This window comes from Tamandua tetradactyla, chromosome X, assembly GCF_023851605.1.
Source record: "Tamandua tetradactyla isolate mTamTet1 chromosome X, mTamTet1.pri, whole genome shotgun sequence".
Lineage (NCBI taxonomy): Eukaryota > Metazoa > Chordata > Mammalia > Pilosa > Myrmecophagidae > Tamandua > Tamandua tetradactyla.
This window is the reverse complement of record NC_135353.1, coordinates 12,853,403-12,870,184: the sequence shown is the minus strand read 5'-3', so window position 1 is coordinate 12,870,184 and position 16,782 is coordinate 12,853,403. Positions and strand designations below refer to the sequence as shown.

At 36.5% G+C, this 16,782-nt stretch overlaps 1 long non-coding RNA gene across 1 annotated transcript; it reads left to right on the top strand.

Annotated features, from left to right (window-relative positions):
• Positions 1-222: 222 nt before the first annotated feature.
• LOC143670645 (uncharacterized) lies at positions 223-15,837 on the top strand. The gene is made up of 3 exons (XR_013169419.1): positions 223-428; positions 13,572-13,630; positions 13,902-15,837. It is a non-coding gene; the product is annotated as an uncharacterized LOC143670645 (long non-coding RNA).
• Positions 15,838-16,782: the final 945 nt, after the last annotated feature.

Genomic DNA, 16,782 nt, shown 5'->3' with positions numbered 1-16,782 from the left:
TCAGGAGGGGCGATGGGGCAAAAATGTCTTGCTTGGCTACTGACTTCAGTGATCAAATTCTTTAAAGAAGGGCAAAGAGTGGAATTTGTACCTTTGGGGCCACTGCAGGAGCTGAGGATAGGGTCTCAGTGTGTGTGTGTTCCAGAAGGGCGACCAAGCCAGAAGCCATTTCCTTCCGCTTCTCAGAGCTCTCGGCGTCCTGAGCCAGGCAGGGTCTCCTGGGGCGTTTTCCAGGGACCGGAAGTGCAGGAAACAGCTCGTGAAGTAGGCGGGCTTTCTTCCGGTCGTAGACCTTTCTAGAGTCTCTTCACGGGAGGTGAGGTAACGGAAAGATATCGCCCACAGTTTCGGTTTCGAAATGTGTTGTAGCCTGCCGCTATCGTCCTAGAATAACAGAAAAGGAGGTATTAGGATATCAAATCCTAAAGGTAAAGATTCACAGAACTCTGTGGCTCCTCTTTTTTATTTACTTATACTTTTCATGAGCTTATTGGTTGTAACTGATCGCGGAGTGGCAAATAGGTGCTGTGGGAAGTAGAGTGTTTGCGATGAGTGGAGAACCGTTTGTATTATTTCTGAGCGTCTTTTCCTTTCTGAGAAATGGGGAAGGAAGGGGTGAAAGCACTCATGAGATTGCGTTCTTTAGCACATCCTTCAAAAGATTGATATTGCGGTGCTCTAACTGGTGGGCGCATCCTAGCTTTGACGAACTTATTTTTTTAATCATATGCTTTCTATTTTGAGTTAAAAAAAGAAAATTAGCCTTATTACTTATAATGCTGCCTTTTCTCTATAAGTCTAAGGGAATTCAACATACCCAAAGGCATTTTCATTTCGTTTTGTAAAAATTGCATTTAATTGTTTATGGCTTCGATATCTAAACAATAAAAATAACGTCACAGCGTTATATAGAGAAGAATGGATTTATTTTCCTTTCGCTAAACTACTAAATTCTTCGTGCATAAGGATTAAGGAGTCGCCTGTCCCCAAATTCAGTTACCAAGTGTATTTGTCCCAAATTACTCTGATGGTCCTAAATAAGCCATTTGTACTTCATAATCCCTCTCACTTCTTCCTTTTTAGTATTTAATTGGAAGTTTTCCCTTCTTCTGCCCGTTTTCCTCACTAGATGTTATAGTTAATAGATGAGATTAGGCTGTTTCCTAGAGAAAGTCAGGATTATAACCCAGCCTAATTAATATCTACTACAAAATGTTTTGGGACCTTTGTTTTTCCCTCAAAAAATAAATGTTGGATTTTTCTATGACCTAGTCGCTCAGAAAATAAAGTTCCTTTCAAATAGGTTGGGTATAATTTTGTGTACTATTATTTTCAAGTCTTTGAAATTCACAATGCCTTGTATTATAATTATAAAAATTTTATACAAAAGGTAATATATTTCTTGATCTCTCAGCAGCAGTTTTCATTGTTCTTAGCTGGTCATGTTCAACCTTACCAGTGGGGTGTAGATCATTCTAGAATTGGAAAAAAAACAACAGCAACAATTCACAAACTTATGAACTCTTTAGAACTTATCAATTTTCTTGATTTTACATTTGGAAAATATTCAAGGTGATGGTTTTGGTCAGATGTAATGGTTAGGTTCATGTGTCAACTTGGCCAAGTGGTGGTACCTGTTTGTCTGGTTGGGCAAGTGCTGGCCCTGCAGTGAGGAAGTTTCATAGAATTAAATCATGATCTTGTCAGCTGCATCCACAGCTGATTCCATTTGTAATCAGCCAGGGGGCGTGTCTTCTGCAATGAGTAATGTGTAATCTGATCACTGGAAGCCTTTTAAGGAGGATTCAGAAGAGATAGTTTCTATTCCTGCTTTGGCTGGCGAGCCTCTCCTGTGGAGTTGGTCCAGACCCTCCATTGGAATCGTGGGCTTCACAGCCTGCCCTGCGAATTTTGGACTCTGTGTTCCCGTGGTCACGTGAGACAGTTTTATAAATTTTATATTTGTAAGTGTTCCCTGTTGATTCTGTTTCTCTAGAGAACCCTAATACATCAGATTATATATTTAATGGTAATTAAAATAGATTACCACAGATTCACATTCTATTCCCTCAAATTAATTTAATTTTACTAATGCTACATTTCTGTGTACTTTATGAAAAAATAAGACCATTTTTGGAAATACATCTTTTTTATTGCCTTGGGCTTTTACAGGCTTATAAATAAATTCTACGATTTTGGGTGCTATAAATTTGCCCTAAAAATTATTGTTTTTGACCTTTCCTTTGATTGATGTTGTTTTGGGTATTTATGGTTACTATTTAGCACTGAAAACACTTGCAGGGTTAAGAGGGTGAGAGATAAAAATACACAGAAAGAAATCAGAATAGAAAATAAACAATAAGAAAACACTGAAATTGGCAAATCTAAAATAGTAGAAGCAAGACAATAACGTAAATGGGTGAAACTCACCTATTGAAAGAATGGAGTTGGTTAACAAAAGCAATCTAAGTAAGGAAAAATTAAAACAAAAGATTCACAATAAGGGAATTGATAAAGAAAAAAAAGCAAAAGAAAAGCAAGGGTAATTATGATATTAAAACATATGCAGTTTAATTTGCAAAACCCTTTCGATTAGAAGTTAGAGACTTGACATTGGTAAAAGGCAGAAATCCAGGATAAGTAATCATTTATTAACAAAGCAAGAAATGAAGATAAACCAAGTTAATGGGTGCTTTCAGGATGCTATTATGAGCAATTAGAGCTATAGGTGCTTACTATATTATTAAAAATAGCAAAACTATATTTGAAAGCCTGCTATTTGTCTCCAGCCGAAACCCTCTGCTCTAATCTGGCTGTTGTTCTTTCTTGTTAATTATTGTTGCATTATGCTTTTTTCAATGCTTCATATATTTTATTTTTATTAGTTTTTATTCTACTACCATATATACAACCTAAAATCTCCCCTTTGAACCACGTTATATAGATGTATGATTCAGTGCTATTAGTTACATTCACAATATTGTGCTGCCATCAATATTTGTTGCTCTGTAACAAGGCTCTATGCTCTATGAGTGTGGGAGAAAATTTTATACTTTTTATACTTTTATCTCTCAAAGCCCGACAAGATAACCCATAGGCACTTTCTCCTTATTAAGCTTTTCATTGGAATCTATTTTTCATTTTAATAAAAACAAGACTCGCTATGTAGAAGCCTCTGAAATACTGGGCCTCACACTTCAGCTAAGAAATCTTTAATTCCACACAAACAGCAAGGTATCATGTTTCCCTGCCTTTTGAGGAATCTCCAAGTAGCATTTGTGGAGTTATCGATGAAGTTAATCGATAATTTTGGAATTTTTCAAAGAATTTCCTTTATGAGCAATATTTTAGTTACAGTGCAATATCCGTAATCTCGTACATTTGAAGAGTTGGGGATGAAGAAAGATTCTTAAAAGTGTCTTGAGGTTAGCTGTTGTTTTCCTAGTCACCAAAATTGAAAGGATTCCTTTTGTAGTTTCCTATTTCATGCCAATTTGGGAGAGTTCCTTTTGTAGTTTCACATTTCATGCCAGAGTCCCGATAATACCAGCTATGTTAAATAAATGTTAATTCGACTATACAATTTTTGAATAATTAGCCCAAGCAACATGATATTTTCTAAGAATATGTATTTTTAATACTCCAATTAAGAAAAGACCATATGAAGAAGTCTATTTTCTCTGAAATATGCTTAATTTAAATAAATGCTCTATGTCTAAAGAATGCTCTGAAGTTTCTAGTACAGCTCATACTATATGAGTGATTTTTAATAATCAAACCATAAAGATGCTAATGATTATCAAGTTGCTAATGGTGATACTTTTAAAGGTTAAAAGCAATGGAAGAATTAAATGAAAATATGGATGTTAGGTTATATAACAAATGAAAACATGCAGATTAAAAATATAAAACTAAAATGAAAATCACAAAGCCTCCACTTCCTTCCTCTCTCATTTTTTTCTTTCTTTTTCTCTCTCGCTCTCTCTCTACACGAACACTGACACAGAATAGGTAAATAGATTGGTAGAACAAGTAAGAAAATAATAAGACTCTAAAAGAAAACTAAAATTTGGCAAAATATATAAACAGAATAGTCACAAAAGATCAAATACAAGTAAGTAACCCATGAGAAAAAGTTAATCGTTTTTAGTAATTTTGTCTGTTTTCTGATTTTACCTTAGCTGTTATTGTCTGTTACATATATTTTACTTAGTTATCTGTGTGTGTGTGTGTGTGTGTGTGTGTGTGTCCCTCATAAGAATGCTAACTCTGTGGGAATAGGCATTGTTTCTGTTTTTGTTTCACTGATCATTTCCAGTGTTTAAAACAAGGCCTTGGCAAAATATAGGGGCTAAATAAATACTTTTGAATGGATGAATGAAGCCAAGAGATGGACGTTTAAGTGAGATACATTTCCACCTTCTATTTAGTAAAAACAGACAGTAACATTCAGTTTAGGTAAGTATTCAGTGAGATGGGTAATTTTATAACCTGCTAGTAGGGATGTGAATGCACTACAAACTTTCTGGAATGTATTTTATGAAATTACATGAAAATGTTCATGGTGAATGATTAGCCATTAATTTGAATGAATATTTTAAAAGATTAAATTATATTTACAAGGCAGATTTAATCACAAAGGAGATGCTTATATATTCGTATGTATATATATAATTTTTTCAGCAATTGTTTACCTACTATGTGCAACAGTGATAGGTATGTTTAGAAAAGTAGTCTGGAATAAAATAATTGAAAATTAATTGTGGTTATTGGAAATATCTGTGATTTTTCTTCATTATACCTTTCTGTATTTTATGATTTTCCTCTAATCTTGTATTTTAGAATTAGAAAATACTGCTCTTCTCAAAAACAGGATAGTGAATCATTTTGCGATTACTGATTTTTACATTATACACAATCTAAATAAAGCTTGGCAGAAGTGGGAACTATAAACATTTTAGATAGTATAGTAGTTCTTTAGACTGCATCTTTCTTAGAAAATATTTATTAAAACCCCTAAGAATCCTCGGAAAAATAGTTTCTTTAACATACAGAATAGATTATGAGCCCTTAAAGAGAATACCTCTTAACCTATTCGAGGCTGAGTGAACCTGTGTTCCAAGAGATTCAAGAACTAGATTTTTGTGGTACACAAATACTTCCACAAGGGGGCAGAAGAACAAAACAGTTTTAAAAAAAGGCCCGTCTTAGGAATCTTGCTATGCAGTTTAATATTACCAATTACAGAATTATTATTATCAATACTATTAAGCCCTTACATCACAATGTATCCATCCAATCGTTATAGATTTCATTCTAAAACATTAACCCTATACTATTGCTAAAATGGATAACAATAAATGGGCCAGCAGAGGGAAAAATAGCAGCTATATATCTATATGATATGCTTTTTCTTGGATTTTGAAAACCAAAACCTCAGTATGCCTGCATTTTTAATCTCTTTTTGCAGTTTTATTGATATATATTCACACACCATAAAAGCCATCCAGAGTTTACAATCAGTGGCTCACATTATCATCATGTAGTTGTGCATACATTCCCATGATCAATTTTAGAGCATTTTCATTACTTCAGGAAAGAAACGACTATAGAAAATAAATCCTCAATCCTCCCATACCCTTATCCCCTCCCCTCATTGTTGACCCATAGGGTTGGTGTGGTACCTTTTGTTATAGTTGATGAAAGAATATTAAAATATCACTGTTAGCTCCTAACTAGGAGTCAGTAACAATATCCATTTAGTCAACTTTCTTTTTTTCCTTGGCTAAAAATAAAATTTTGCTGGAAAATGTGGTTGTAAGCACACTTGTTCTGATTTACAGGGCTTTTCCCATCATAAAAGCATTTTGAAGTAAAACACTGAATATTAAACCTTCAGCATCTGTTGTGCCCCCTTCCCACCCCAATATACACTTGGCTAGCATGTAAATACAGCTCAATACATTGACTTTTGTTTGAGGGACAGATTTATGTAGAAGAGGAAAAGGGAGCTCTTAAAGTATTTTCTTAGGTCTTAGGACTTTTTCAGCATCAGCCCAGAGGTCTCCCTCCCCCTCATATTCCCACCCCCCTCGCTAGCCACTTGTCTATACATCCAAAATATTATTTCAAATACTCAGTTTACCAATTTCCCTTCTCTCTAAGGAGTCCCAAAGAAAAGCATCCCATTCTTGCCTCTCCTTGTGATGATTCTCATGTACGTCTTTGGGTGTTACATGTTCTGTTTCTTTTATTTTAGTGCCTACACTTAAATTTTTGTTATTTGGTATTAAATAAGAAATAGACACAGAGGAATATTTATCAAATATAGAATGTGAGAAAGAATAATCGAGTAAGTCCCCAGCCGCAAGAAATAGAGCATCACCACAACTTTGTAGCTCTTTATGTGGTTTCCCCTTTCTTCACTTCCTGCCCATCTCTCTAGTGGTACTATTAATAGGAAATTTGCATTTATAAGCACCTTACCTTTTTTCATATAGTTTTATGATATATGCTTATAGTCTAAATATTACATCATTCAATTTTTTAATAAATGGAAACATACTGAAAGTGTTTGACATATTCTCTTTTTTGCTCATAGTTATCTTCCTGGTATTCAACCATGTAGTTTCTGGTGGCTGTAATTTATCATTTCCATTTCTGTTTAACATTTCATTTTGTGGCTGTACCGCAGTATATTTATACTTTCTATTATTGATGGATATTGGGGTCGTTTCCAGGTTTTTGCAATTAGAAACTATGAAAATAGTTGTATAATTTTCCCTGTGCATAAGTAAAGAGATTGGGATAAAAATTTGAATGTGGAATTTCTAGGTCATAGGGGATGATTACCTTAAATTGTATGAGATTATGGCAAATTATTTTCCAAAGTGTTTGAACCAATTTATGGTCCTACTTATCATGCAGCCATAACATGTTTGAATTGCTCCTCATATTAACATTTAGTATTGTTAGGCCTTTAATTGTTTACAAGCTTATAGGTATGAAGTGGTGTCCAATTGTTTAAATGTGCATGTTCCTGATTCCTAATGAGGCTGAATATATATTCGTATATGTACATGTGCCCTTTATGTTTCTTCTGTGAAGGGCCTGCAAATTACTTTTTGCTTTTTTCTCTATTTGGCTGTTTCTGCTTTGTGTTTTTGTTTTCTTTAATAATATATGTATTAGGGTTCTCTAGAGAAACAACCAACAGAAGATACCTGTAAATAAGAGATTTATAAAAGTGTCTCACGCAACCCTGGGGATGCAAGAGTCTAAAATCCATAGGGTAGGCTGTGAGGCTGGCAACTCCAATGGAGGTCCTTAACAAACTTCACAGGAGAAGCAGCCTGGCTGAAAAAGAAATTAAAATTCTCTCTTTCCCTTTAAAAGTCTTCAGCTGATTGGATTAAATCCGACTGATTGGATTTTCTCATTGTGGAAAGCATACCCTTAATTGAGCATAGTTGTAATCAGCCACAGATACAATCAACTGAGTGATGATTTAATCATTCAGCCTTCTGGATTTATTTAGCCAGCCACAAATTATCCTTGCAGTAATGGTTAGGCCAGGGCTTGCCTAACCAGACTACTGGGCACCATCACCTGGCCAACTTGGCACATAAACCTAACCATCACAGTCTACCCCTTAGCAGTTTGGCAGCTATGCATATCACCTTAACCCATACTTAATCTCTAAATAGAGCACAATAACAGATATATACTTGGCCTAACAATACTCAACTGTCCTGTGTACAACTGGAAATGCACTAAATCTCTCCAGAATAGGATGCAAGTCCTTAGGTAACATTCACTCTTTAGCTTGCTATCCTATAATTTACATACTATGACATAAGCAATACAACTTATGTCATAAGAAGAAAAGATAGGTGCTTTATGTACGAATACGAACATACTCATAATAAAATAAGGAGGAAATATTCATTCCCTCACAGTCCTTGTTGCCGTAACTGGTCACATGGTCATAATTCATATTTATCACTACCTTCTTCCATCACCCATTCCATATTTCCTTTACCCTCAGCAAGCACCTCAGCTGGCTATGGCTCTTTGCCTGGTGGGGTAACCCAAACCTTCATTCCTGAAGTTTCTGAGCCATTGGTTGTCCTACCTGGATTACGTTGTTGTAGTTTTCTATTGACTTTTATCACATGGCATGGTAGTACTAAGAGATACCCTAGGGGATCTCCTATATTCCATGAAAACTGTTCTTTACCTCCATTTTATAGTTGCAGCCTTATTTTACCTTGATAATCAGGATCAATCACGTCAGCCAGTATAGTAATCCCCTTCTTTGCCTATTGATTAAGAGGCATGAGAAGCCAAAGTGGCCAGGTAGCACTCTTAACTTCCAACTCAATGGAATCATTGTGTGTCTCCTGGCAGGAGTACTTGTCCTTCTGAAACTAAGACCTGTAGACCAGCAGAGCTTAATCTTGCAGGGACACGTAGCAAAAAGTTTTCTAGTGAATCAGTAGGGGTGATAGTGAGTTGGTATTGTATTTATATTGTTACTAAAATGGTTTAAGGCTTTTGTGATACTGTGATGGGATGAATGTACTTTGTATACGGAAAGAACCTGTCTTTTTGGGGTCCAGAGAGTGAAATGTGCTGGTTTGAAACTGTTATGTATCCCAGAAGAGCCATGTTCTTTTAATCCTAATCCATTCTTGTACGGGCAGACCGTTGTAGGTTGGTCCTTTTGATTAGGTTGTTTCCATGGAGGTGTGACACACACAGACCTTTTGATTAAATGGAGTTGTTACTGTGCCCATTTAAGGTGGGTCTTAATTAGTTTACTGGAGTCTATTAAGAGAGCTCATAGAGAGAGAAAGATTTCCTGAACTGACACAAACGCAGATGTTTTGGAGATCGAGACAGAAATAGCCTGGGTGCTAAGCAAGAACTCACAGAAATAGCCAAATCCTTAAGAGAAGAAATCTCCAGCCTCAGGAGATGCTAAGCTAAGCTAAGGGATGAAATCCAGAGTTTTGCCCCAGAGTAGTTAAGTGAGGACCCACTGATGCTTATAGGGGAAGCCAGTGGAATCAGAAGCTGGAAGCAACAGAATTGGGAACAAAGACCAGCAGATGCCAGCCACGTGCCTTCCCGTGTGAACAAGGAAATCTGGACACCACCTGGCCCTTTCTTTGGAGTCAAGGTATCTTTCTAGATACTTAGTTTGGACATTTTTAAGGCCTTAAACCTGTAAACGTGTAACTTAATAAATCCCCTTTATAAAAGCATATCCATTTCTGCTATATTGCCTTCTGGAAGCTTTAGCAAACTGAAGCATTATGGTCATATATTCTGGACACTGATCTTGCCAGTTGCGTGTGTTGCAGTTTTTTTTTTTTCTCCCAGTTTGTTCTTGGCTTTCCACTTCTGCGTTGTCTTTCGAATTTAAAATTTTTTCTTTTTAGTTTGTGCTTTCTCTTGTCTCAGCTTTAAGAAATAGTTCCCTACTCCAAGGTTATAATGTTATTACCTTCCCTTCTAATCATTTACTAGTTTTGCTGTTCACATTGAAATCTTTAATTTACTGGGAATTGTTTCTGTTTTTTCCTTTTTGTCTTAGGTAGGGGTCCAATTTCATTTTTTATAGGAATAAACATTTATATGAATAAACATTTTATATGAATAAGCATTTATTGAAAAGTCCTCCTTTTCCTGGTAATCTGTAGTGCTATTTCTGTCATAATTCAAGTTTCCAAATGTATGTGGCTATCTCTGGTCTCTATATTCTATATCATTGGTCTCTCTCTCTCTGTGTACTAATAACACAGTTTTTAAATTGACATTGCTTCATAAAAATCCCACACTTGGTGCCTGTTTGAGCACCCTGCTGGCATTCTAGGCATTTATATGGCATTCCATGTAAATTTTAGAATTAGCTTCTCAAGTTTAACAAGAAAGACTGGAATTTCATTGATTCTATAGTGAGTCATTGTTATAACACTGAGCTTTCTCCTGTATGAATATGATATGCCACTCCATTGATTTATGTTTCTTTTAATGCCTTTCAGTTAAATTATACAGTTTTCTCCTTAAAGATCTTTGCATATTTTGGAGAATGAGAGTTATTCCTTGGTACCTTATAATTGTTGATACTTTTGTAACTGGTATCCTTTTTATTATATTTTTTAACTCTGCATTGCTGGCAGATCGAAATACATATTTTCGAATGTTGATCATACATCCCAAGACTTTGCAGAATAATCTTATTAATTCCATTAAGTTATGTATGTATTTATTCTCTTGGATATTGTATTTAAATGACTATGTCATAAGCAAATAATGAGTAGCATTTCTCTCATCCTTTTTTCTTGCCTAACTGCACTGGCTCAGATATTAAGCACAAAGTCAAATAGAAGCTGTGGCATTTGGGAACTTTGTGTTGTTCAGACTTTAAATGGAAAGCTTTCCTTACTTTAGCGTTAAGTGTGATGCTTGCTGTAAATTTTATTTAAGTACCTTTTATCAGGCTAGTAAAGGTTCCCTCTGTTACTACTTTACTAAAATTTCCTTGTTTCCTTTTAATTATAAACATGTTGGATTTTATCAAACATTTTTTCTGCACTTATAGAGGTGATTATATTATTTTTCATCTGTAGTAAGTTCATACAATAAATTGAATTTTTAAATTTTTTAATGGAACACCATCTCTTTTAGTTTGCTAATGTTGCCAGAATGCAATATACCAGAAATGGATTAACTTTTATAAAAGGGATTTACTAAGTTAAATGTTTACAGTTCTAAGGCCTTAAAAATCTCCAAACTGAGGCATCCAGGGAAAGATACCTTGACTCAAAAAGGCTGATGACATCTGGAACACCTCTGTCACCTTGGAAGCCACAGGACTGGCATCTGCTAGTCCTTTGACTGCTTGTTTCAGACAGCTTTCCCAGGGGCATTTTCTTTCTGCATCTCCAGAACACCTCTGTCTGTGTCAGCTCTGAACGTTTTCAAAAATAGTTCCCTCTTAAAGGACCCCAGTAAATGGATTAAGACTCACCTTGAGTGGGCAGAGACATATTTCCATGGAAACTACAATTGGGTGGGCCACAATCTCCATGAAAACAGCCTATTCAAAAAGATCCCACCCAAACAGTAGGTCTACCCCCGTTGGATTGAATTAGAATTAAAATGCATGGCTTTTACGGGGTACATAACAGTTTCACACCAGCACACCATCCTTACGTTCCTGAGTTAAACCCAACTTTGCCATTTTAAAACACTGCTGGAGTTATTTTCTTCATGATTATTGCCTCTGTGCTCATGATCATGACCATTTTATAATTTTCCTTATACTTTCTTTTGGTTCTTGTCCAGTTTTGTTTATTTTTCATATATACAACTTTATTATTAATTAAATAGCAGTTCTTTAAATAAAAATACAAAGTAAACACATTTAAAAATAAAATATGAATCAAAATACAACAGTGTAATACATAAACACAGTAGTCTGTTAACAGAAACATATCCTAAAATTTTAAGCAAATTCAGAATGATCTGTGCGATTTGACATTCCTGCCACTGAAACTTGACTTCTAGCAGTGGTGGGAGGTGGGGTCACAAACAATTTAAGAAATAGTTCCTTACTCCAAGATTATAATGTTATTACCTTCCTTCTAATCCTTTATTAGTTTTGCTGTTCACATTGAAATCTTTAATTTACTTGGAATTGTTTCTGGTTTTTAAGACATACATTAAAAAAAATAATAAACAGGATCCCTTTCTACCTGCCGCATTGTGGCTTACCTTTTCACTCCATAAAATAGCTTTCCAATATCCTGATTGACTTAACACACATATCTTTAAAACTGGTTCTGAACACAAGCTGTGTTTTGTTCTGTGACTGTGGAATATAGTCTTTTGCCTGTTCTGATTAGCATGCTGAATTAGTGCAGTGGTGGTCTGTGTTACAGAGCAGTTCTTCTCAGTGTTTCTCCTAGAAACCACCTAATCAGAAGGTCCTACCCACAATTGGGTGGGTCACATCTCCATGGAAACAACTTAATCAAAAAGATCCCACCCAAACAGTAGGTCTGTCCCTACTATATTGGACTAAGATAAAGAACATTGCTGTTCTGGGGTACATATCAACTTCAAACCAGCATACCATCTTCACATTCCTGAGTTAAACCCAACTTTGTCATTTTAAAACATTGCTGGACTTGTTTTATTAATATTTTCTTAATGGTTATTGCCTCTGTGTTCATGATCAGTTGCCTTATAATTTTCCTTATTATAATTTTCTTGGGTCCTCGTCAAGTTTTGGTTTTGAGATTAGGCTAGTTTCATTAAATAAAGTAAAGATTATTTCCTGTTTTTCTACAACAACCAGAAGAGCTTGTGTAAGATTGGAATTTAGTCCTTGTATGTTTAGAAGAAGTGTTGATAAAACCAAGGCTGGTACACATGTGCAAGAGTTTCTCTGACATTTGCCTAGGAGAGCCATTGGGGTTTAATTTTGTTGACATTACTTTTCATTTCCAGAAATTCTATTGGTCTTTCTCCAGTAACCTTGATCTATTTTTTATAGTTGTGTACTTATCACTATGATCATTGTTAGAACATTTGCATTGCTGCAGAAAAAGAAATAAAAGTTAAAAAAAAATTTATACATCCCATACACCTTCCCCCTCCCTCTCATAGACCACTAGTATTTCAGTTACCCAACTTTTTTTAACCCCTTATCCCCCTTCTTATTTATTAATTTTTATCTTCATTTTTTTTACTCATCTGTCCATACCCTGGATAAGAGGAGCATCAGACACAAGGTTTTCACAATCACGTGGTCACATTGTAAAGCTATATAGTTATACAGTCGTCTTCAAACATCAAGGTTACTGGAATACAGTTCAGCAGTTTCAGGTACTTCCCTCTAACCACTCTAATATACCATAAACTACAAAGGATATCTATATAATACATAAGAATGACCACCAGGATAACCTCTAGATTCTGCTTGAAATATCTCAGGCACTGAAACTTTATTTTGTCTCATTTCTCTCTTCCCCCTTTCGGTCAAGAAGGCTTTCTCAAAACCATGATGACGGGTTTGGCTCATCCTGACAGTCCTGTCCCACATTGCCAGGGAGATTTGCACTCCTGGGAGTCATGTCCCATGTAGAGGGGAGGGCAGTGTGTTCATCTCCCAAGTTGGCTTAGAAAAAGAGGCCACATCTGAGCAACAAAAACCCTGTTCTATTTTATTATTTTCTCATATTTTAGATTAATCTCTTTATATAGGACTTATTTTAAATATACCCGTATTATGGTCTTTATATAAATATTTTATCATCTTAATGTTTTAGAAATATGATCTTGCTATTTCTCATGTCAACTGACTCTCATGTTGGATTGTTTACTTGTGGTTTTAATAAGGTGGATTCCAAGTTCATCCTCAGCTTTCTCCCTCCTGATCTTGTGGTGTTTGAATTGATAGCATAGCTCTCCAAAGACATCTTATTTGTTTCTGCACCTACCAGCTACTAACAACATTTATGTTAATTTCTCAGTTTGAATGTTTCTACTCTTTGCAGATAGTGTCAATTGGAACTGAAGAGCCTCTGAGGCTAGGCCCAAGGTTTTACATGTTCAGGTAAGACCCCTCACCCGCCCACCCAGATCTCAGTACAGATTGACAAGCTTCTGTTTATCTCCCTGTGCCTTTGTGGGTGGATTTTTGCTGTTCATCTATTTTGTTTATGCAAAGGCCAGGGTCTTTGTGGCTCACTGAATTATGTACCACAATTTAGACGTGTTCTTAATCTGCATTCCTCAGAGGGTAATGTCTTTGTCAATATGATCTTTTGAAGATGTGATTTTAGTTAAGGTCTGGCCCAACTGAATGAGGCTGGATCTTAATCCAGATTACTGGAGGCTTCATGAACAGAAAGAAACTAGAAGCCAGAGTCAGAGAAAGCCAATGGAAGGAGCTAGAAACCAGAAGGGGCATCATCATGTGACACAGAAGGCAAGGAACCCAGGATTGCCAGTCAGCCAGAATGCTACCAAAACCCCAGGATGAAGCAGACATAGCCTTTGAAACCGTGAGTCAATAAATTCCGGTTGTTTATGCTAACACATTTTGTAGCATATTTAACATAGCAGCCTAGAAAACTTAGATGGTTTTATATGTGAACATTATAACTCAAGCTCACCAGTATCCTTGAAGAATTTGGGTCTTATCGGTTGCATATGAGACACATATTAGGCTCAGTAGCTCTTGCTGGTTTTTTTAATCTTGTTTGGACAAGTCCATACATTTCCAAAAGTTTCAATCAGTTTTCTTTTATACATATTAAGTAGGGCATGGTTTTGGGGAATCAGTATGAAACAGTAAAGAGAATAATCTAAGACACATTTCTAAAAATAGGATTTTAAAAATCTACAAAAAAAAATTACAACAAAAAGTACACCAAAAATTTCTAGTGTATTTTGAGTTGATTTAAAAAGATCTGGGCAGAGTGCTTGCCATTTTATTACAATGTTAACACCTTAATTCTTTTTCTAGTTATCTGCCTAGTAGAGATTCAGGGATCATTTTCTCATTCAGAAAACAATTTGCCATTCCCTAAAGCCATGCATTTTATTTTTCAGATACCTATAAAAAATGTCGGATATTCCCAATTTATGTTATTTGAATCAGTTTAGGGGGAAACAATCCCTAAAATATGGTGGTTGGGTATGGGGAATGGCTGTATTTTATTTTCCACTGGCCATATACTTGAAACTTAAAATGATATTTCACGAATAATGGCCCCGTGGAAGTTATATTTGCTTTATTTCTTTTTGGCAAAAATTAACTTTCCATAGTTGACATTGAGCCAGTTAATCCTGACTTTTTAGAATTACTGATTTCCAGTGAAATAAGTTTGTGTGTGTAAAGGAAGAAGAGGCAAAGAGAAGGTTTGTAAACTGTGTATGAAGTCAGTAATTGTGTTTGGTGCTTTCATATATGTTCTATCCATTGATTTCCATAGCCATCTTATGAATCAAAATTATTTTCATTTGCAGATGGTGAAAACAAGGATAGAATAATATAATTACCTTACATTGATACACATTTTTAATAAGCAGAATATTTTCTGTGTCTTTGATTCAGAATACAGTATTTTTTCCAGCACATTATAGTCCCCCAAGATACCAAACACTGGACTGAATGCAGACATACTGTGCTTTGTTTAAAGCATATTTAGTTCATCCACCAACCGTGATCATTTCGGAGAGATTGTAGATAATTGGTGATACTTACAGCAATCTCCATATAGACTTTGCTCTCAGGTAATTCAACAAAATCCACTATGTTAGCATCCCAAAACTTTATCTATGAGCAGTGTATATGTGTGGAAAACAAATAAACCTGTCAATAGGCATATTTTAATATTAATCATAATGTCAACATGCTGCTCTTTTCCTTATTATTCCTACCCTTAATATGTCTCCTTTCATTTATGTGTATATGTATGTGTGTGTATTTTTATTTTACAATATACACAGAGAGTTTTACAGGCATACCTCAAAGCAAATATGACAATAAAGTGATTCAAATGATTTTTTTGTTTCCCAGTGCATATAAAAAGTTATGTTTACACTATATTGTAGTTCAAGTGTTCAGTAGCATTATGTTTTAGAAAATAATGTATATACCTTAATTAAAAAAAGACTTTATAGCTAAAAAATGCTAACCATCATCTGAACCTTCAGCAAGTCATAGCTAGTGGAGGGTCTTGCCTCGATGTTGATGTCAACTTACTAATAAGGGTGGTGGTTGATGAAGTTGGGGTGGCTGTGGCAATTTCTTAAAATAAGACAACAGTCAGGATTGCTGCATCAGTTGACTCTTCCTTACATGAAAGATTTCTCTGTAGCATGCAATACAGTTTGCCAACATTTTACCCACAGAAGAACTTCTTTAAATCGGGAGTCAATTTTCTCAACCCCACCACTACTTAATCAACTAAGTTTATGTAATATTCTGTATCCGTATTTGTCATTTTAATAATATTCATAGCATCTTCAACAGGAGTAGATTCCACCTCAAGAAACCACTTTCTGGACTTCCTGGAAGATGGCGGCTTAGTAAGACGCGCGGATCTTAGTTTCTTCTCCAGGACACCTACTAGGGGAGTAGAAACGATACAGAAAGCGCCCAAAGCCACAACAGAGATAAAAAAGACAGCGTACCCCATCCTGGAACGGCTGGCTGGCTGAGAGAAGCAGCTCGGGTGAGATCGCCGAGGCGCGCGGGCCTTACCGGGCGGGGTGGCAAGCGGCCGGAGTTACTCCCTTCCCCCTTCCCGGGCCAGCTGGGAGAATTGGAGAGGCGGTCCCCTGAAACAAAGACGGCTGGCGCCCACACCACGCGCAGCCCCCGGACCAACTGAGAGAATTGGATCGGAAACCCCCAGGGCCGCGGAGAACGGTGACGGGTGGGGGAGGCCCCTTCCAAACCCGTGACTCCCGGGGAACGTGCACTCTCTCGGGCGGGCCGCTGCCGCTGGCGCCCTCCCGCCACGCTTGTTGCCCAGGGCCGACTAGGAAATTCGGACGGGCTCTTTCCCTGGCTGCGGCGACCAGCAACCCTCCCTGAGTTCGGACCCCGGGCCGGCTCAAGCCGCTTCGGCTAGCGAACCCCCAGGACGGCGAGAGTTTTCCAAAGTTTAAGGTCCCACAGCACCTTTTACTGGTGGGACCCGCAGACAAACGTGTGCCACGAGCGCCACCTACTGGGCAGGATAAGAAAAACAG